The sequence below is a fragment of the Anomaloglossus baeobatrachus genome, chromosome 3, assembly GCF_048569485.1.
Source record: "Anomaloglossus baeobatrachus isolate aAnoBae1 chromosome 3, aAnoBae1.hap1, whole genome shotgun sequence".
NCBI lineage: Eukaryota > Metazoa > Chordata > Amphibia > Anura > Aromobatidae > Anomaloglossus > Anomaloglossus baeobatrachus.
This window is the reverse complement of record NC_134355.1, coordinates 26,012,746-26,035,948: the sequence shown is the minus strand read 5'-3', so window position 1 is coordinate 26,035,948 and position 23,203 is coordinate 26,012,746.

The following is a 23,203-nucleotide window of genomic DNA, read 5'->3' as shown; positions in this document are numbered from 1 at the left end:
TTGTGGTTCACCCTGGTTTGGGGCGGACCCAGGTTATAAAAGGGGCTGGAGCCAACAAGGAGGTGCGCAGTCTTCTATTATGCTCCGAAAGAGCACACCTCCATGTGTTGAACCCATTGCGGCTTTAGGCCAGAGGTAGGCAGGGATAGGGTGCTGGATGCAGGCCACCACCACAGTTGGTAACGCAGAACGGTTAAGACCAGCTCCTGTCCTAACAGTCCTGCTTGTGCAGCCCAGTGGCATTAACAGACCTGCTGCTGCTGATGCGCCTGCTGTCCACAGGTGTGGCCCCTACGCACACGGTCAGCGTACTCAATGGCCCCTGTGTTGTTAACAGGGAGTTCCTGGGCTGGGTGGGCATGTGGACCCTGTGACGCTAACAGGGCTCACAGTCTCCAGATCCGAATGGCGTCTAACTCGGTTCAGGCTACTATTAGTTTCATAGCCACACAGCTCTGTATCCTCCACCAAACCTTCAAGTTGCCAACCTCTCCTTTTCCAACTGGGAGCACGGTGGACACTGACTGCTGATGGGGATATATACCTTTCTCTTTCTTTTCTTATTAATTTTCGTTATATAGCGGTCACAGATTATATACCACTTTATCCAAATCTGCCAGTCCCACTGTAACAGATGTTGTTTCTTCAGCAAATGTTACAGTTGCTTAACCACCAAATCCACGGACCAAAACTTTTTTCCCCTTTCCAACACACCTGTTCCCCTTTCCAACAGCATCTGTCCTTTTTCAACTCATTTTGGGATATGACCAAAAGTGCAACTGTGCAGGGACACCGTACTCAACGCCATCTCAGCACAGCAGCCATCCCTCGGTCTCTCCGATGTGGACAAGTAAAAGACCATTTCCTCCTATCCATGACAAAGCGTTGAGATTCACTCTGTGCAGCACTGGTGTTTAGTGGACAAGTAGATCTAAGATTGCGTACCACATTCTGCAGATACTCCTGTATACGTGCGTCTATTTCTATGGCAGGAATTAGTTCGCCAAATTTTGTCTTGTACCGGGGATCTAACAGTGTGGCAACCCAGTATTCAGGATTAGTTCAAATTCATACAATCCGAGGGTCATGTAGGTAGTGCAGCAAGAAGGCGCTCATGTGTCTTGTGCATCCAGGAGGACCAAGTCCTTGGTGTGTTGGTGGCAGAGAGGTGAGAATCGTGCATCCTTCCTCTGCCCTCTACCCACAACCTCGCACAACCGAAATGTGAGCAAGCTCTCACTCATCTGCTGAGTCTTCCATGCCCATCGCCAGTTCGTCCTCCATTTCTTCATGGGCTCCTGCACTTTCATCAACACTTTTTGCTGATACTATGCGCCCTTGTTAATCCCTCTCCCTCACCATGACTGCCGCATAGGTGCCGCTGACCATCTAGACCTCGTAGATCTTGTTATCCCTTCCGCATATGACTCCTCCTGTACTTCCTCCCCTTCCTCTTGTCCCAACACCTGACTCCGAATAATAATTACAGTGTGCTCCATCATGTAGATGACCAGAATTGTCACGCTGAGAATGACATCGCCAGTGCTAAACATCTTCGTCGACATTTCAAAACTGTGTAGCAGGGTGCATAGGTCCTTGATCTGACACCACTCCAGCAGCGTGATCTGCACCACCTCTGGATCAAGTTATCCCAGGCTATATGTCTTACCGTATTTCAGCAGGGCTCTGCGGTGCTGCCACACACGCTGCAACATGTGCAGATTCCAATTCCTGCGTGTCTTAACATCGCATTTACGGCGTTTAACTGCCAGACCCTAAGACTTCTGGAGTGATGAAAGTTGTTGAGCTGCTGTGTGCGCACGATGGAAGTGAGCACATAGCGAGCGTGCCCACTGCACAAGGCCATGTAGGCCGTGATGGTGTTTTAAAAATTGCTGGCGAATTCGGTTCAACACGTGAGCCCTAAAAGGCACGTGTGTCACATTGCCCTGAGGATGGCCCGCAGCCAGGTTTGCATCATTGCCGCACGCGGCTGTTAAGTCACCAACGGAGTCCGCTCCGTCAATTTGTACTCCGGTCGCCAGGTGACAACGTGTTCCTTTCATGAATAGTGCTGATGATGGGAGAGTAGTCGATGCCAGCGGCGCAGGTGGACGCAGGTTATGCTCACCCACTGGGCTGCATTACCTTGACAGATGCAGAATCTCTGGCTGAATGTAGCTGGTGGGTATCTCACAGATGAAATACCATCATTCAGCTACAACCAATGGGAAGACACCACACCCTTTTTTATGCCCATCCTGTCTGCAGACCACTGCCAGACATAGCTATGAACCTCTGGTTAATTTTACCCCCAGTTCAGTTTTATGATTTTGTGTGCTTGTTACCTGACTACTTTTCCTGCTTGCTGTTTATGTACCTTGTTGGCCGATACGCATTTCACCTTTGCTTGTTTTCTGATTCTTTCCTGGCCGTCCCATTCTGTTCCTGTTCCTCAATTAATGTTTTGACCCTGCCTGACTACTATTCTCTGTAATAGCGGTGTGACTCACATTTCCCATACATTTCAAAGTAAAACTTTGACCGCCTGATGGCATTGAGCTCTGCTGCCAGCATAGTAAGGAGGTGTGTGGTAGTCCTTATGCGCAGTTGCAAGGAAGGGTGGCCTGACCACACAGGGTTTGCGCCAAGGTAGAGGACCCACACGAGGTTGAAGAGGCAGAAGCAGTGTATTAACTTCAACATACAGAACAAGGATTGAAACAACTCGTGGGGACGGCAAGACTTGTACAGCAGACCCTTCTCCATCTCTCACCATAGTTTGCCAGTGCCCAGTCAGTGACATGTAATGACCCTGTCTATGCTTACTGGTCCAAGTATCTGTGTTGAAATGCACCCTGTCGCACACAGATTTTCTCAAGGAAGTGGTGATGTTGTGTGCGACATGCTGGTGTAGCGCGGGCATGCTTTTCTTGGATAAGCAGTGGTGATTGGGCATCTGGTACTGGGGCACAGCGACAGACATAAGGTCTGTAAAATCCTGTGTGTCCACTACGCGTAAAGGCAGCATTTCGGTAGCCAACAGCTTACAGAGGGATAGAGTCAACCACTTAGCTTTGTCATGGGTCGCAGTAAGTGGCCTTTTATTTGACCACATCTGAGGGACAGAGATCTGGCTGCTGTCTGTAGACGGTGTTGAGTAGGGTGTCCCTGGAAAAATGCAGGTTTGTGAGAAAAGTGCAGGCGGAGACATGATGTTGCCTTCATCTTGCCTTCAGATCTGTTCATCTTGTATCATTTTTAAAAAACACAGCAAGCAAGGGTTACTCCAAGCGGAGTCTACCTTTTTTCCCCAAATTGGGCACACAGACACCCCATCAGTGGCAGGACTTGTGCCCTAGTTGCAAACAGGATGTTTTGATTTGCATCAAGCACATTCCAAATCCACAAGCATTTACTCTCCCCAGGATGACACAGGGGTAGTAAATTCCTTCTGGATCCATGACTTGTTCATTTTGATGAACGTCAGTCTGTCCACATTGTCACTGGACAGACGCGTGCGCTTATCTGTCAGCACACACCCAGCAGCACTGAAGACACGTTCAGAGACAACGCTGGCAGCTGGACACGACAAAATCTTCAAGGCGTAACTGGAGAGCTTTTGACATTTTTCTAGATTTGAAGCACAAAAGGAGCAAGGCTCCATTTGCAAAGTCATTGCATCGATGTTCATTTGGAGATACTCCTGTATCATCCTCTCCATCCGTTGACTATGTGACACACTTGTTGTCTCTGGTGGCCTTGCAAAGGAGGGTCTAAAAAAATTATGAAAAGATTCCATAAAATTGCTGTTACCAGCACCAGATACGGTCCTACTGGTACGGGTAGACTGTTGAAGATGACGAGGCCGTCCCATGTTTGTCAAGTTACAACTGGGAGAATCACTCCCTTCACCTGCACGGTTGTTTGGTGGAAAAGCCGAGCTAAGATCGAGTAACAGCTTCTGCTGATACTCCTGCATACGTGCGTCCCTTTCTATGGGTGGAATTATGTCACAAAATTTGGACTTGTCCCGGGGATCTAATAGTGTGGCAAGCCAGTAGTCATCATCACTTCTAATTTTGACAATACGAGGGTCATGTTGGAGGTAGTGCAACAAGAAGGCACTCATGTGTCTTGCGCAGCCATGCGGACCAAGTCCACGCTGTGTTTGTGGCATAGAGGTGCTAACCGTTCTTTCTTCCTCTGTCATCTCCCCCCAACCTCTTTCAACTTAAATTTGACCAAGGTCCCCCTCATCTGCTGAGTCTTCCATGTCCATGGACAGTTCGTCCTCCATATCTTCATGTCCTCCTGCACCTTCCTCAACATCTCGCCTGCTACCATGCGCCCTTGTTGATCCCTGTCCCCCATGGTCCCATGCCTGCCGCGTTGGTGATGATGAACGTCTGGACCTTGGTGATGTTGTTGTGTCTTGCGCATATGAATCCTCCTGTAGTTCCTCCCCTTCCTGTTGTCCCACCCCCTGATTCCGAATAGTGTTTAGCGTGTGCTCCAGCATGTAAATGACTGTAATCGTCATGCTGATAATGGCATTGTCAGCGCTAAACATATTCGTCGCCATGTCGAAACTGTGCAGAAGGGTGCATAGGTCCTTGATCTGAGATCACTCCATCAGGGTGATCTGCCCCACTTCTGCATCTCGTTGGCCCAGGCTATACATCATGACGTATTGCACCAGGGCTCGCCGGTGCTGCCACAGTCGCTGTAACATGTGGAGAGTTGAATTCAAGCGTGTCGCCACATCGCATTTCAGGCGATGAACCGGCAGGCCGAAAGACTTCTGGAGCGATGCAAGTCGCTCAGCTGCGGCGGTTGAACGGCGGAAGTGAGCACTGCAGACAGTTTCCGTGCCCTGGTCAGAAGGCCATCTAGGCCGGGATAGTGTGTTAAAAATTGCTGGACAACAAGGTTCAACACGTGAGCCATACAAGGCACGTGTGTCACCTTGCCCAGGCGAAGGGCCGCACCCAGGTTTGCAGCATTGTCGTACACGGCCTTACCAGGCTGCAGGTTGAGTGGAGACAACCATTTATCAAAATCAGTATCCAGAGCTGCCCACAACTCAGTCGCTGTGTGACTCCGATTTCAAAGACATGTCAAGCTAAAGACCGCCTGATGCCGTTGCGCTCTGCTACCAGCATAGTAATGAGGGGTGCGTGATTCCTTCCGCGCAGTGAGAACGCTGGTGGCCTGACCAGGCAGGCTTGGGGCGGAGGTGGATGACCCAGATGAGGTGGAGGATGCAGAAGAAGTGGCGGAACTTGGACAGACAGAGGATTGACACACAAGTCGTGGGGACGGCAAGACTTGTGCAACAGACCCTTCACCATCTATCACCATAGTTACCCAGTGGCCAGTCAGCGACATGTAACGTCCCTGTCCATGCTTACTGGTCCAAGTATCGGTGGTGAGATGCACCCGTTCACACACAGAGTTTCTCAAGGAAGCGGTGATGTTGTGTGCGACATGCTGGTGTAGCGCGGGCACACCTTTCTTAGAGAAGTAGTGGCGACTAGGCATCTGGTACTGGGGCACAGCGACAGACATAAGGTCTCTAAAATCCTGTGTGTCCACTAGGCGGAAAGGCAGCATTTCTGTAGCCAACAGCTTACAGAGGGATAGAGTCAACCTCTTCGCTTTGTCATGGGTCGCAGGAAGTGGCCTTTTATTTGACCACATCTGAGGGACAGAGATCTGGCTGCTGTGTGTAGACGGTGTTGAGTAGGGTGTCCCTGGAAAAATGCAGGTTTGTGAGGAAAGTGCAGGCGGAGACATGATGTTACCTTCATCCAACATTGGTGCTATCGATGTCTGAGAGAGCTGTACACACGCACTTGTTTCCCCTTCCAAATCAACTGACGACCTACCAAGCAAACTGCCTGTTGCGGTTACAGTGGTGGAAGTTGTGCGTGGAAAACCAGGTGTGACAGCTGTCCCCACAGTCCGAGAAGATGACGAGCGCGCGGATGCCCTGGAAGGGGCAGGCGGTGGATGGTTGGCTCCACTAGGCCGCATTGCAGCACGGTGAGCTTCCCACCAGGCCATATGATATTTATTCATGTGACGATTCATGGAAGAAGTTGTCAAACTGCTGAGGTTTTGACCTCTACTAAGAGAACCATGACAAATTTTACAGATCACATAATTTGGGCGATCTTTTGCTATGTCAAAAAAGGACCAGGCTAGGCAAGGCTTAGAGGCCATGCGACCTGATGATCCACCCCGAATAATGCTCAGAGGCAGAGTGGTGGCTGAGGATGCAGTTGTAAACGTGCTACCAGTGCTCCGACTGTGTCCAGGAAGGCGCCAGGTTACTTCGACGTCGGTTGCATCCTCCTCCACCGCCTCTGTTGACCTCCTCGAGTGTCTGACTGTGGGTTGACAGTAGGTGGGATCTAGAACTTCATCATCAATTGTTGTGTGTGCACTCCCCTCCCCCTCAGACCGAGTTTCTTCTTGCCCTGACCAAATATTTAAGTTGTCATCCCAATCGGGTATCTGCGTCTCATCTTCATCAGTATGTTCCTCATTGCCTATAAGCACAGTTGTTGGAAAGGCAGCATTTTGGTAGCCAACAGTTTGCATATGATGAAAGTCAACCTCCAAGCCATGTCATGCCCTTCTAAAAGCATGTAAAACACAGCGAGGGGACTCCAACCACAGTCTCCCTCGTTTCCACTAACTGAGCCACACACACCCCACTTGACTGGCATCGGTTGAGCCCCCTTTTGAAAAAGAAAAAGATGCTTTGCATGAAGCACTCTCAAAAATACGCGTGCCTTTCCCGTCCCCTGGCTGACCCAGGGGAAGAAAAGTCCTCTGAGAGCCATGACTTGTTCATCTTGGTTCTTTTAGAGACACAGCGAGGGGACTCCAACCACAGTCTCACTCGCTTCCACTAACTGAGCCACACACACCCCACTTGACTGGCATCGGTTGAGCCCCCTTTTGAAAAAGAAAAAGGTGCTTTGCATGAAGCACTCTCAAAAATACGCGTGCCTTTCCCGTCCCCTGGCTGACCCAGGGGAAGAAAAGTCCTCTGAGAGCCATGACTTGTTCATCTTGGTTCTTTTAGAGACACAGCGAGGGGACTCCAACCACAGTCTCCCTCGTTGCCACTAACTGGGCCACACACACCCCACTTGACTGGCATCGGTTGACCCCCCCTTTTGAAAAAGAAAAAGATGCTTTGCATGAAGCACTCTCAAAAATACGCGTGCCTTTCCCGTCCCCTGGCTGACCCAGGGGAAGAAAAGTCCTCTGAGAGCCATGACTTGTTCATCTTGGTTCTTTTAGAGACACAGCGAGGGGACTCCAACCACAGTCTCCCTCGTTGCCACTAACTGGGCCACACACACCCCACTTGACTGGCATCGGTTGACCCCCCCTTTTGAAAAAGAAAAAGGTGCTTTGCATGAAGCACTCTCAAAAATACGCGTGCCTTTCCCGTCCCCTGGCTGACCCAGGGGAAGAAAAGTCCTCTGAGAGCCATGACTTGTTCATCTTGGTTCTTTTAGAGACACAGCGAGGGGACTCCAACCACAGTCTCACTCGTTTCCACTAACTGAGCCACACACACCCCACTTGACTGGCATCGGTTGAGCCCCCTTTTGAAAAAGAAAAAGGTGCTTTGCATGAAGCACTCTCAAAAATACGCGTGCCTTTCCCGTCCCCTGGCTGACCCAGGGGAAGAAAAGTCCTCTGAGAGCCATGACTTGTTCATCTTGGTTCTTTTAGAGACACAGCGAGGGGACTCCAACCACAGTCTCCCTCGTTGCCACTAACTGGGCCACACACACCCCACTTGACTGGCATCGGTTGACCCCCCCTTTTGAAAAAGAAAAAGGTGCTTTGCATGAAGCACTCTCAAAAATACGCGTGCCTTTCCCGTCCCCTGGCTGACCCAGGGGAAGAAAAGTCCTCTGAGAGCCATGACTTGTTCATCTTGGTTCTTTTAGAGACACAGCGAGGGGGACTCCAACCACAGTCTCACTCGTTTCCACTAACTGAGCCACACACACCCCACTTGACTGGCATCGGTTGAGCCCCCTTTTGAAAAAGAAAAAGGTGCTTTGCATGAAGCACTCTCAAAAATACGCGTGCCTTTCCCGTCCCCTGGCTGACCCAGGGGAAGAAAAGTCCTCTGAGAGCCATGACTTGTTCATCTTGGTTCTTTTAGAGACACAGCGAGGGGACTCCAACCACAGTCTCCCTCGTTGCCACTAACTGGGCCACACACACCCCACTTGACTGGCATTGGTTGACCCCCCCTTTTGAAAAAGAAAAAGGTGCTTTGCATGAAGCACTCTCAAAAATACGCGTGCCTTTCCCGTCCCCTGGCTGACCCAGGGGAAGAAAAGTCCTCTGAGAGCCATGACTTGTTCATCTTGGTTCTTTTAGAGACACAGCGAGGGGACTCCAACCACAGTCTCACTCGCTTCCACTAACTGAGCCACACACACCCCACTTGACTGGCATCGGTTGAGCCCCCTTTTGAAAAAGAAAAAGGTGCTTTGCATGAAGCACTCTCAAAAATACGCGTGCCTTTCCCGTCCCCTGGCTGACCCAGGGGAAGAAAAGTCCTCTGAGAGCCATGACTTGTTCATCTTGGTTCTTTTAGAGACACAGCGAGGGGACTCCAACCACAGTCTCCCTCGTTTCCACTAACTGGGCCACACACACCCCACTTGACTGGCATCGGTTGAGCCCCCTTTTGAAAAAGAAAAAGATGCTTTGCATGAAGCACTCTCAAAAATACGCGTGCCTTTCCCGTCCCCTGGCTGACCCAGGGGAAGAAAAGTCCTCTGAGAGCCATGACTTGTTCATCTTGGTTCTTTTAGAGACACAGCGAGGGGACTCCAACCACAGTCTCCCTCGTTTCCACTAACTGGGCCACACACACCCCACTTGACTGGCATCGGTTGAGCCCCCTTTTGAAAAAGAAAAAGATGCTTTGCATGAAGCACTCTCAAAAATACGCGTGCCTTTCCCGTCCCCTGGCTGACCCAGGGGAAGAAAAGTCCTCTGAGAGCCATGTCCACATTGTCAGTGGACAGACGCGTGTGCTTATCTGCCAGCAGACCACCAGCAGCACTGAAGACAGGTTCTGAGAGAACGCTGGCTGCAGGACATGACAAGATCCCCAAGGCGTACGTGGCGAGCTCAGGCAATTTATCCAGATTGGAAGCCTAAAATGAGCAGGGCTCAAGTTGCACAATAATGGAATCGATGTTTCTTTGCACATACTCATATATCTGTGTGTCCTCCTCTTTTTCCTTGTCCAGCTGTTTTGTTTTCGCATGAGTATATGTCCAAGTCACTTTCCCATGTGTTTGTGTTGTGTTGTGAGTTGTTTGTCACCTTTTGGACACCTTTGAGGGTGTTTTCTAGGTGTTTTTCTGTGTTTGTGATTGCCTGCCATTGTTTCCTATTGGCTCGAGTTCGGTTCGTCGAACGTTCGCCGAGCCGAACTCGAACGGGAGGTCCGTTCGGCGAACCGACCTCGAGCCGAACCGGGACCGGTTCGCTCATCTCTAATTACATGACATAATAAAAGCAAATGGCAGATGTGTTTCTCCTTCCTGACAATGCACTGATTCACAATTCTCACAACTCAGAAGCTACTATCAGGGAATTCGGCTTCATGGAGCTTGGTCAGTTCACCTACAGTCAACATTTGGCTCCCATATTCCAAAACCTGAAGAAATTTTACTAGAGGTAAAAAATTCCTGATGATAATGCAGTCAAACAGGCAATACCAGTGTTTTACAGCATCAAAAATCTCTATATTTTTAGGGCATCTGATCACCTTAGGCAAAATGGAATAAATTTGTTGAAGTCAAGCGGGATTAAATTGAAAAGTGGTAAATTCAATTTTCTCTGAATAAAAATATATCATGGCTGAGAATCAAAATTTGGGGGGGACCGCACACTTTTTTTTAAAAATTATTTATTTTTATACCACTATAGGAACACAGACAGCTACTGTGATGACACTGAATCACAGACGCTGTCAGAGGGTGGGCAGCGGAAGCAGCACTGAAATCAATCACAGACACTATTACAGATCGTAGGTGAGAGAAGCAGTGCATAATCATAATTTTTATAAGCGGACCCAGATGCAGTGTGAAATGCTGCAGCAATGTCAACCAAAGCTTTATGATTGTGGTCACTTCCTGCCTCATCACAACCATCCCAAGTATTGAGCCAGCTGTGAATCGTCCTGTGCAAAGGCTGAATTACTGTAACACTCGCTGCCACTTTAAGTCTCTGTGAGCAGTGCATAAACAGCCTGCTTCTTTCTGCCAGAAGTGACTGCTACTTTGTGCCAAAACTGCCTGCTGCTTTGTGCCAGAAGTGACTACTACTTTGTGCCAAAACTGCCTGCTGCTTTATGCCAGAACCGCCTGGTGAACAGTGCCTGTAAACATAAAGAGTACATCTAAGGGTATCTGAGCACAAAACTGCACCCTCTGCCAGACTTTGACAACACATGCGTTTTTGCCACGTTTTTAGTTTTTTTACAGTGCATTTTTAGATGAATTGTCAGTGGAAAACAACCAATAAAGATGGTTGAACCCAGCCCCCAAGGGAAAAAAAGAAACTCTGATGTCATTTCCTTGTTCTCCTCATTCTCCATTTTGGAAGCATACTGAAAAGTTGCTGGAAAATGCCACGGTATGAAGGGCAGACACAGCTACGCAGGGCCCAGCGAAATCTGCTGTTGCTCACTCTGTTGATGTTACTTTGTCATTGCAAACGCCAATGTAAATGTTGTAATTTTTTTATTTTTCCTGTTTGCTGTGTTGTGCAATAGTAACTAATCTCATATCTTGTAGGCAAGGCCCAAAAAGATGTAGATGCATCCTCTAGTTATGGGACGTGAGAAGGGCCTTTTCACTGTATTGTACAGGGATTTAAGGGGGTGAGACCAATCCTAGTTTCTGTTTGCTCACTTTATAAGTATGTTTCTCTGCACCTCCGTATTTATATATGTATCTCTATAGGCTGTTTCCATGTCCTGTAGTTAATGTTTTCGTATAATTTTTGATAATAAAAAAACGTATTCTTTAACGTATGCGGTCTGTACATTCACTTTATTTTTAAAGAAACCATTGTCATCCATATATGTTTAATCCATTAACATATAAGTAGTTCCATTCATCAAATGATTATCTAAGCGCATTACACAGCCATCATGTGAACACCGCCTTCGTTTGTTACTACCGATAATGTTTAATTTTTATTTATTTTTTTACAGGTATCCGGAAAAGTTTATTTCTTTTGTAGGAACAAGGAATTCCCAAAGAATAAACAAGCAGGATAACCAAGGCATGGTACCTGCAAAACACACTCAAAACAATGCAAAAACAGGAGGACAAAACAGTAAGGTGCAAATAGGTAATTTATTAAAAGGCAACTGCCATAAGAAGGATCGGCAGCAAACTACACCAGGTGTGTAGATAATAAGTATAAGTAGAAAATACAAATTGATGGTAAAAATGGAAGGGTAAAGCTGACAGTCTGGATCCTAATAGCTGCAAAGGCAAAGAGACACTACATATACAAGGATTATAGACATAGTCATGTTGTAAATAAATAAACTGTTTACAAGAGAATAGTGCAGACCAATGCCAGATTAAATGTAGTAGATAATAGGCACATATAGAGTGGCAGGAAAGCACTTTGTATGTAAAAGCATAATTATGTTAGTATAACAATTGACAAAATAAGCAGTGCAAACCAATGCCAGGTTAACAATATAATAGACAATAATCAGTCATAGAGTGGCAGGACGGCACTATATATATACAAGACTATAACAGTATTAAAGATGTAACAGTTAACCAGAAAGTAGTGCTGACAGGTGCCTGATGAAACATGTAAACAATAGTCACTGAGAGAGAGAAGGTAGCACTAGATTAAAGCAGCAAAGGACACCAGTTGTAAAAGACAAGTCAAGTCAATTGGAAAAGCATACCCATACTAGTTTACACAACCGGGCAGAGAGCAACAGAGAGGTCGCCCTGGAGGAAGGCTCCGACATATACGGTTCACGATCACCATTAGTAGATCATTTCATCAGGGGGAAAAAAAGGGTACCCATACATGCTTACGCTGTGCTCGCATTCCTTATGCAACTAATGACAGATCATATGAAAAAGAGCGGTTCCAAGTCAGCAGCGCTGGGCTCATGTGATGTGCCTTCCTACACGTGACCCGCAAATCGCAGACCGCAAGCCAGTAACGCCATCATGGTAACGGCGGGGCGTGAAAGCAGGGCCATGTTCTCCGCAATGCTGGTGGTCAGGGGGGGACATACACAGGCTCATCATTCTCTGGAACTATCTGTGTGAATATACAAAGCCTATGCATATATGGACGATACTATATGTTTGCTCTCCCCCCCAAAAAAATAATAAAAGAAATCTCAAACATTACACAAAGTTAGTATATATACCTCTATTAGAATCATACTAAATGTAACCATCAGGTGGACGTGGAAAGGAAGGGGATAAACAAATAAGATGCTATAAATTAGGTAGTTCTCTATAAGGGAAATCATATCACAATGCTACCAATGATCATATTACAGAAACCTTATAGTCTATAAAAACATAACCATATCTGTGGCCATAATTATTGTACAATCTGATATGACTAGTATTAATTTGTATTCATTAAACCTACAAAGTGGTGTTTAATACTAGCCCAAGAGCAATATATGGGCACTTAGTAATTCCAACTAGTCAAAATACTAACCCACAGTTACAAATGCATTTTAAGCATTAAAATAAATGGGTGATAAAAATTGAGTAATTACCTATATGTGGTTAGATTGATGTCACAAATCTATTTTAGTTCAATGACTTGAGGCTGTGATCACTATACTGTGAATGGTGAAGTTACTATCACAAAACAGAAATAATGGAAAACATTGTTAGTAAATAGAAGCCTATTAATTATACAATAACTAAGAACTGTGCATCAGTGTAAGTGATTATATAAACCGTGTACACTGATGAATACAATACCATTATGTACTCACCACTATGATTTTTTTATTTATTTATTATTAGTGATGAGCGAGTATGCTTGTCACTACTCGGTACTCGCACGAGTATCAATCGGGCTACTCGGCAGGTACCGAGTAATCTCGCGATACTCATGCTGTACTCGTGGGTCTTCATCCCTGCATGTTGGCGCTCTTTTGGAAGCCAGCCCTCATGCAGGGATTGGCTGGCAGACCACTGCAATCCCAAAGCCCTGTTAGTTGTGGAATTGCACTGATTGGCCGGCCCGCACAGCGTGACCGAGCCTTTATACCGGCGGGCGCGCTGTGCTCTGCACACAGCCATCCAGACAGTCATTGCAGGGAGAGTGTTGCTGCTTCAGGGAAAGGTTTGCGGCCCTTTATAGTTAGTTCTGGAGCAGGGCTGCAAACATTGTGACCAGAAGTCCTTCTCAGGACTATTGTAGCTGTATACAGGCAGGGTATAGCCAGGTCGGAATACAGGCTAGTGACCAGAAGAGTCCTTCTCAGGACTATTCTAGCTGTATACAGGCAGGCAGGGTATATAGCCATTCCTAGTGGTGACCGTATACCAGCCTTCATCATATCTGGGGCTGGTGTACACAGTCTAAAACAGTCCTGATAGTGTGGCGCCCCTGAGGCTTCCGTCGCCACAGGAACATTGCACCCCATCCAGCGGTGTGATGTCCCATTCTGGGTGAGGAAAGGAGTGAACGCCGGTACTCAGGCAAATCTACACTACACCCATTGTTAGGTACACACTGGGACCAGGGACAGTGGCGGCAACCCTCCCATGCTGCATGCTGGGAGGGGCCGTAAGACCCATCCCTGCTCCTATAGGGTACAGCTTAGCAACAGGGGAGGTGGGAGGAGCCACCAGAGAGCAGACAGAGAAAGGAAGGTCAAGTGTAGTGGGTTGAAGTGAGAAGTTGAAGAGAGAGGGAAGGAGGAGGAGGTCTGCGGGAGGCAGACGAGGAGAGCAGGAAAGAAAGCTCTAGTCAGACAGGAGCTAAGAGAAGAAAGTGACGCTTCCTGGTGAAGATCCTGGGACTCAGAGGGTCCAGGTGACACCAAGCAGAGGAAGAGAAGGGATTCCAGGGCCACAGAGAGCTTTTGAGCTGGTGGCCTGTTCCACAGGAACATCGGTAGAGGGATCAAGCTGCAACAGGGGACGGTCCCTAGAAACCGGAGGAGTGAAAAATCATCTCCAACAGTAAAAACCGAGGCCCAGGGAAAGTTGCAAACTCCCCGGGCCACAGCCCACAGCAGAACCTTTAGAAAGGGGGCAAATAACCGACAGGCGAGCTCCCAGCCCGGAGGCTGTTGTGAAGGCCGAGCCAGGTTCATCCTACAAAGGCAAGGTTTAAGGAGACAGCTGAAGACAGAGACACTTGAGAGAAGGGTACCGGCTTTCATTCCAGGAATTACCCAGGATCGGCGGAGGTCCCTGACAGTGGGTTCCAGCAGTCCAAAGGCACCAGTGTGCTTAAGCCCAGGAACTGTGAGTAAAGATCTTGGAATTGCACCCTCTGGTGTTGTCTCAGTTATTGTCGCCTGCATAGACTTCCATCACACCATAGACTCTCACGAGAACCAACTGTGCCACAGGCACCGCTCCACCTGTGGGGAGCAGTACCACCATTGCTGCCGTTCCATCACCCCGGAGGCCTCATACAGCAGCGGCAGGTTAATAGCCGCAAACCACAGGTGGCGTCACGACAACCATAAACTTTATTCACCAGCCATATTTAATTGACACCCACCAGGGCCACGGAGTAGGGCCCAGCCACCACTGACTAACCCCTGACTGGTCCGGCCCGGCACCGGGTGTCCCATAGCCCTGGGTGGGCGAGTCAATAGTGTCAGACTTCTCAGTAATTGTCGCTCCTAAAAAGCTGTTAGGTTCTTAAGGCGTCCATGCGTGCATTTAAAAAACGCACCTGTGTGCCTGTCAGTGGCAGCGTACAGGTGCACTTGTGTGCGTTTTGCACAAACTTGGATATAACGCACAAGTCTAGTGAATAATACACGTCAGCAGTGTCTGATAGTGTCAAACTTCTCAGTAATTGTCGCTCCTAAAAAGCTGTTAGGTTCTTAGTGCGTCCGTGCTTGCATTTAAAAACCGCACGTGTGTGGCAGTCGGTGGCAGCGTACAGGTGCACTTGTGTGCGTTTTGCACAAACTAGGATATAACGCACAAGTCTAGTGAATACACGTCAGCACAGCATTGCAAAATGCGCAAGGGCGTTGGCAACGAACAAGGAAGTGGACGTGATGGTGGTGCAGGCAAAAGCCGAGGTTGTGTGCAAGCTCTCATTTCGCCACAACAAAGGGCCACATCTACTCGCTCGCACGTCCTGTCCCAAATTCTTGGGGACCGCAGCAGTACACCGCTCTTGAACCAAGACCAGTGTCAACAGGTTGTTAGTTGGATAGCGGATAATGCTTCCAGTCAGATTGGCACCACCACAAACACTCTGTCTTCCACACGGTCAAGTGTCAGTAGCCGTGATACTGCACCGCACATTTCAGAACCTGATCCTCCTTCCTACCACCAGGCCGAGTACACGTCCACGGACATTACTGATCCCACACTTGGACACTCGGAAGAGCTGTTCACGTTTCCATTCGCACATTCTGGCCTCTCGCCAGCACCTGTTGAAGTGGGTCATGACGAGATCGTATGTACAGATGCCCAAATATTTGAGCAGCCACGTTCTCACGAAGTTGGCAACGTGTCTCAACAAGGGGTGGACGATGATGAGACACAATTGTCAGGAAGTCAGGAGGAGGAGGAGGAGCAGGTTGCGGAAGAGGAAGACGACGTGGTGGATGATCAAGTATCTGACCCAACATGGCAGGAGGATATGCAGACCGAGGACAGCAGTGCACAGGGGGAGGGAGGAGTAGCATCCCAACAGGCAGTAAGAAGCAGGGTGGTAGCCCCAGGCAGAAGTCAGGCAACCGTTCCCCGAAACAACAACACGACACAAGGTGCCTGTACAAATGTTAGGTCTTCCCGAGTCTGGCAGTTTTTTAAGTTGGCTCCAGATGATTCTAAAAAGGCCATTTGCAACACCTGCCATGACAGCATCAGCAGGGGTACCAAAACTAGCAGCCTGACCGCCACCAGCATGATCAAGCACATGTCAGCCAAGCACCCGACTTTGTGGGATGTACAACAGTCGAGGAGCAGTGCTTGCTGATGTCACTGCTACGTCTTCGCTTGTTGTGCATGCGAGCCAGTCCCCTGTCCATGCTGCCCGCGAACAAGCCTCCTCCGGCCCTGCACCTGCAGTTGCCCACGCAGAAATAACACCATCATCAAGCACGTCCTTGTCCCAGCGCAGCGTTCAGTTATCCATTCAGCACACCTTTGAACGCAGGCGCAAATACACTGCCAACGCCCCACATGCCACAGTTCTAAATGCTAACATTTCGCGACTGCTTGCGCTGGAAATGTTGCCTTTTAGGCTGGTGGAGACAGAAGCATTCCGCGACCTGATGGCGGCAGCTGTCCCACGTTACTCTGTCCCCAGCCGCCACTATTTCTCTCGGTGTGCCGTCCCCGCATTGCATAACCACGTGTCACAAAACATCACACGTGCCCTGAACAACGCTGTTTCAGCCAAAGTCCACCTAACCACAGACACGTGGACAAGTGCTTGTGGGCAAGGCCGCTACATCTCGTTGACGGCACACTGGGTTAATATTGTGGAAGCTGGGACCCAGTCTGAGCGAGGGACAGAAAACGTCCTCACACCAAGGATTGCAGGCCCTACCTCAGTCAGGGTTTCACCCACACTCTACAGCTCCGGAATGTCATGCTCCTCAGCTTCCTCTTCCTCCTGCGCATCCTCATCCACTTTACCCTCCACACCAGTCCCAAGCTGGAAGCACTGCAGCACTGCCTCGGCGAAGCGGCAACAGGCTTTGCTGAAGCTAATCTGCATAGGTGACAAACCCCACAATGCAGCAGATCACTTGCTCACACCTCTGAACCTAAAGCCAGGAAAGGTCGTGTGTGACAATGGCCGGAACCTGGTGGCGGCTTTGAGGCGAGGCCAGCTGACACATGTTCCATGCGTGGCCCATGTGCTCAACCTTGTGGTTCAGCGGTTTCTAAAGTCATACCCAGAGCTGTCTGATCTGCTGGTAAAAGTTCGCCGCCTGTCTGCACATTTTCGAAAGTCACCTACTGCTTCAGCCGGCCTTGCCGGCTTTCAGCGCCGTTTGCATCTTCCGGCTCACAGACTGGTGTGTGATGTCCCCACGCGTTGGAATACAACTTTGCACATGTTGGTCAGGATATGTGAGCAGAAGAGGGCAGTTGTTGAGTACCTGCATCACCTAAGCCGTCGGGAAATGGGTCAAACTCCACACATAACACCTGAGGAGTGGAGATGTATGTCCGACCTATGTACCATCCTCCAAAACTTTGAGGACTCCACCAAGATGGTGAGCGGCGATGACGCTATTATTAGCGTCACCATACCGCTTCTCTGCCTTCTAAAACGGTCTCTGCTCAAAAACAAACATGATGCATTGCAGGCGGAGCGCGATGAGTTGGAGCAAGAAACAGTAGTGGGTGTGGGTGATAACACACAGCCCAGCCTCGTCTCATCACAATGTGCAGTGGAGGACTATGATGAGGAGGATGAAAACATGGAGCAACTCTCCGGCCAAATTGAGGATATGACATGCACACCAGTCATATCCTCGGTTCAGCGTGGCTGGCCAGAGGACAGGGTAGATGAGGAGGAGGAAGAGGAGGAGGAGGACAGCATGTTCAGTCATCGTGTTGGTCAGGATACTGAAGTGATGGCTGTTAAGAGTCTGGCTCACATGGCTGACTTTATGGTAAGCTGCCTGTCTCGTGACCCTCGCGTTAAGAACATCTTGGCCGACAATCATTACTGGTTGGTAACACTGTTAGACCCACGCTACAAGAAGAACTTTATGTCTCTTATTCCCGAGGCGGAGAGGTCAGCCAAAATGCAGCAATTCCAGAAGGCCATAGTCGGCCATAGTCACGGAAGTGGGCAAAGCATTCCCCTCACAAAACGCTAGCGGCTTAGGTCAGGAATCAGTGGACAACCAAGGCGTACAGCCAAGAGGGGAACAAGTCCAATCCGCCAGAGGTAGGGGGACAGTCTTTAAAATGTGGGACAGTTTTCTCAGCCTCTCACGTACCACAGCCCCTGAGGTGCGGGGTAGTGCCACAAGAAATGCTAACTTTGCCCAGATGCTCAAGGAGTACCTTGCAGATCGAACAACTGTACTCCGACATTCCTCTGTGCCTTACAATTATTGGGTATCCAAGCTGGACACGTGGCATGAATTGGCTCTCTACGCCTTGGAAGTCCTGGCCTGCCCTGTCGCTAACGTTTTGTCAGAGCGTGTTTTAAGTGCCGCAGGTGGAATCATTACAGATAAACGCACCCACCTGTCAACTGAAAATGCTGACAGGCTGACTCTGATCAAGATGAACAAGGGTTGGATTGGCCAGACTTCACCACACCACCAGCAAATGAGAGCGAAATTTAAATTTTGTAACGGGAATTTGCCATGTACCTCCACTCACCCATGGGTACACACTTCTGGACTTTGGCTAATCGCTGGACTGCTCCTCCTTCTCCTCATTCGCCACCATGATGACCGTTACAATAGTTAGGCCGTTGTTTCAGGTATACCCCCAGTGGTAAATTTTTTCGCCCATTCTTTCAGAATAGGCATTACAATGACAGGAGACCCGTTCCTTTGCAATGGGAACAATGTTTTGAGTCCCTCATGCACGTCTCTCTCCAGGGACAATGTGGAGCCTCCCAATTTTTGGCTGCCCTGCTAAAGGGCTATACTACAATAGACCCACTTCCTTACAATGGGCACTTCAGGTTTACAGGCCCTCATGCACATCTCTATCCAGGGACAATGTGGAGCTTCCCAATTTTTGGCTGCCCTGCCAAAGGGCTTTACTACAATAGACCCACTTCCTTACAATGGGCACTTCAGGTTTACAGGCCCTCATGCACGTCTCTATCCAGGGACAATGTGGAGCCTCCCAATTTTTGGCTGCCCTGCCAAAGGGCTATACTACAATAGACCCACTTCCTTACAATGGGCACTTCAGGTTTACAGGCCCTCATGCACGTCTCTATGCAGGGACAATGTGGAGCCTCACACTTTTTGGCTTCCCTGCCCAAAGGGCTATACTACAATAGACCCACTTCCTTACAATGGGCACTTCAGGTTTACAGGCCATCATGCACGTCTGTATGCAGGGGCATTGGTGAACCTCACAATTTTGGACTGCCCTGGCAAAGGAAAATACTATAAAGACTCACTTCCTCAAAATGGGCACATTAGACTCAAGAGGCCTTCATGTACATCTCTTCTCAGGGACATCGAAGTGCCACACAATGTTTTCACGTAAACTCTTTCATGTAATCTCAAAAAGTAACATACACCAGCTCTATCTCACTATTAGGAATGTGCCCTTAACATTTCCGCCATGAAAATTCATTTTGGTGTCATTTTGGAAGGTTTTCTGGTGAGTCCGTAAAAATGGCGTAAAACTCGGACAAAATTGTTTACAGCTGTGACTTTTGAGTTATAAATGCTTCAAGGGGTCTTTCCCATGCTGTTGCCATGTCATTTGAGCACTCTTCTGAGACTTTTGTGACATTTTTAGGGTTTCTACATGCTGCCGGGGGCTCATTTCATAAAAATACTCGGGTCTCCCATAGGATAACATTGGGCTCGGTGCTCGGGCCGAGTACACGAGTATCTTGGGATGCTCGGCCAGAGCCTCGAGCACCCGAGCTTTTTGGTACTCGTTCATCGCTATTTATTATCCTTTTTTTTTTTTTTTTTTTTTTTTTTTAAATCCTACTTATAACTATATAATCCTAAACACACTGGATAATGTGATTACAGTTGCATAAGAGACACTATTATAAATATACCAGTATTATTACAATTCCCCGTGCAGTGATAAAAGTGATATACAAAAAAGCGATTGCAGTTTCTTTATAACAATCCTTTGTTAGTGACTAAAGAACAATTCAAATACAATAGCTTAAGGGAGGACATCTATGTATGTGCTTTTAAAGAATGCATGATGTATATGGGGCTCCCTGAAAAATCCTTATCACATAAAATTATATGAACAACTGGATATTACCAACAAGATATTTGAAGATTACCGGGAGTTTCAAAATTCCAACTAAAGTAATTTTGCAGAAAATAGGAAATAATATAAGCACTGGAGCCTAAAAGGCCACCGATACGCATTCTTAACAATAGTGCCTATGGCATTCTTAACAATAGTGCCTATGTAAGGGGGGTACGCATTCTTAACAATAGTGCCTATGTAAGGGGGGTGCAGGGCTCAACCCACCCCAGACCTGAAGACTGTCTGTGACTTGTAGTACTATTGCTTTGTTGTAAACTTTTATCGTTTAGCCACAAGATGGCCATGATGTGATCGGCCGCTTCCCTGGTCCTGAAAGTTAGGAAAGGGTTCGTGGGGGTGAAGCACCAGGAACAAAAGCAGTAGGAAAATGAAAAATCTCAGGAGAGTTCCGGTAGGATAGAAAGACACGACACCTGTGGGAGGTGTGGAGTGTAGCCCCAAGTGCAGTGAATCACTGAACCCTAAAGGTCAATCATGGACCGGCGGAACGAGGGATCCTGATTCCAAAGGATTGTGTTAACCTCGTCCCCTGCTGCAGGTACAGTCTGGCCGGTCGGCAATGCAACCGTTTCCCTGCTGCAGTTACCCGAAGAACTCCCCTGGCAGCCGAAGGTCAGTTGCGCCCTCAGGAGTAAGGTAGGTCTGATCCCGGCCAGAAACAGTCGTCCAAGGAGAAACGCCGTGGACCCCTTTCAGGCGTAATGCAAGTTACTGTAGATGGGATAAAGAGAGTCAAGAGATGGAATGATCCGGGCCCTATACGTGTGAAGCTAGCCAGGGGGATGAGGGACCTAGGAGTGCCCGAATGTACCCGGGTGCCAAGGAAGCAGCCGGCCGCCAATGAGTGTTACATATCCGTGGAATTGGAGTGGGAGAAGAGCCCCTGTGGAACGTGGGGGAGAAACCCCTGTGGAACCGAAGTCGGTGCCCTGAAATGCTGTGACGGTGGTGTTGGATTAGAGGCGAAGTGTCTGATTACCAGTAAAGTTTGTTCAGTCAAGAAGATCCCTCTGAGGCCCTGTGCCCACGGTGCGTTTTTTCATGCGTTTCTGCAGCGTTTTGAACTGCACCTTTTTAGTGCCAAAATGCATGCGTTTTGATTTCCCAGCAAAGTCAATGAGAAATAGTGAATTCCTGTGCCCACGATGCAGTTTAAAACGCTGCAGAAAATTTGCATATTTTGTGGCAAAAACCATGCGTTTAGAAAAGCAGCATGTCAATTGTTTTTGCCATTTGAGGTGCGTTTCGATAACATTGAAGTCAATGAGAAACAGGGAGTGCCCAGTCTTTTCAGTCTTTTCAGTAATTTAAACATGGAAGTGACATCAATAGACATTACCAATGACATCACATCCTTGAAAAAAAACAGGGAAAGCATGTGTTTTGGATTTATTGTGATTTTCAAACACAAGATCCTTTCCACAATTTTGCAATTTGCCTGGAATCAACACAATGGCTTGGTACAAAAGGCTGAAACTGGATGTTACAAAAATGATACATCTGGTATGTATAATCATGTTTGTATTTTGCACCTCCATAAAAAATATACTTTATTTCACGGTAGCCCATCTGATCAAAAATTTAAAATGCTTGGCATGTCTATATATATATATCAGCAACATCGCTAAAAAAATGTATTGCTATATCTGACATTCCAAAAAATATATTAAATAATTTGTTTAAAGAAGATATTAATATTAGAACTTAAACGTTACTTATGGAGTTGTCACAGCCGAAAATGTTTGAAACAAGTAAAAATACATTATTTATATGATATAATAAACGATCACATACAAAAATCATAAAATATTTGAAATGCCACGGATCTTGAAAATTTGCATTGTGATAATTTCACATCTATATAGGTGGAATCAATGCCCTGTATTTGGGACCCCACATGCCCCGAATATAAGGAGAAAATTCGTCGGTCAGATAGTTGGGTAACTATTTGTAGAGACCTATATACTCAGTGGGACGAAGCAGATAAAGCACTACAGAATCGGATTGGTAATTATTTTCTTTTTAATTATAAATTAGTTTAAATGTTCGGTAATATTTATCTATAAATAACTAATTCAACAAAATTCAAAACATTATTATAGACCAAGATGTCCGTAAAAGGTGGCGGTCTGTAAAAGACCGATATAATAAAATTCGCATAAAGGCAACCAAAAGTGGCATGTCTCCGGAACGCCCCCAACTTCGTGTATTATGACGATTTGAAGTTTCTGACCACTGGACGTTATTTGAGACCGTAAGTTCATTAATATTTGTAAAGTTAGAAATTTTCCTAACTGCCATCCACGCATGATATTTAAAATAAATAAACAATATAATAAAATAGAAAACAACATATATTTTCAGCTAAGCAAAAAGACTTTGATTGTGTAAATAAAGTAACTATAATATATTTATAATAACACAGCATACACATAACCATTACATTACATGATTCTAGGACACAGGGGAATCTCTCAGGTGAAACTGAACAAAATCAAGACCAACCAGGTGAAACTTCAGAACAAACAGCGATCGAAATTGAAGAAGATTCTTCTCTGCAAACACAACTGTCTGATGAACAAAATGTAGTAGAAATTGAAAACATCTGTGAGGCCACAGCTGCACCAACTATCAATGATTTACCCCAAAAACCAACCTATCAAAAGCCAAAAAATAAAAAAAAAACCAAACTAATAAAAATAGTTATGATTCTGATGAATTAACCTCCCAAACATTAAAATTAATACAAACATCATCAACCGCTAATGAATATGATAGTTTTGGAACAAGCATAGCATTAAGGATCAGAAGACTGAAGGATGGAAAAGCAAAATCAACATGCATGACTGGAATGTGTGCATTGCTAGGATGCTTCGAAAATAATGATAACGGTCCATCCAGTGGTGATTTAGTGAAACTTATAGAAACATCTTTTAATACAGTTAAACACA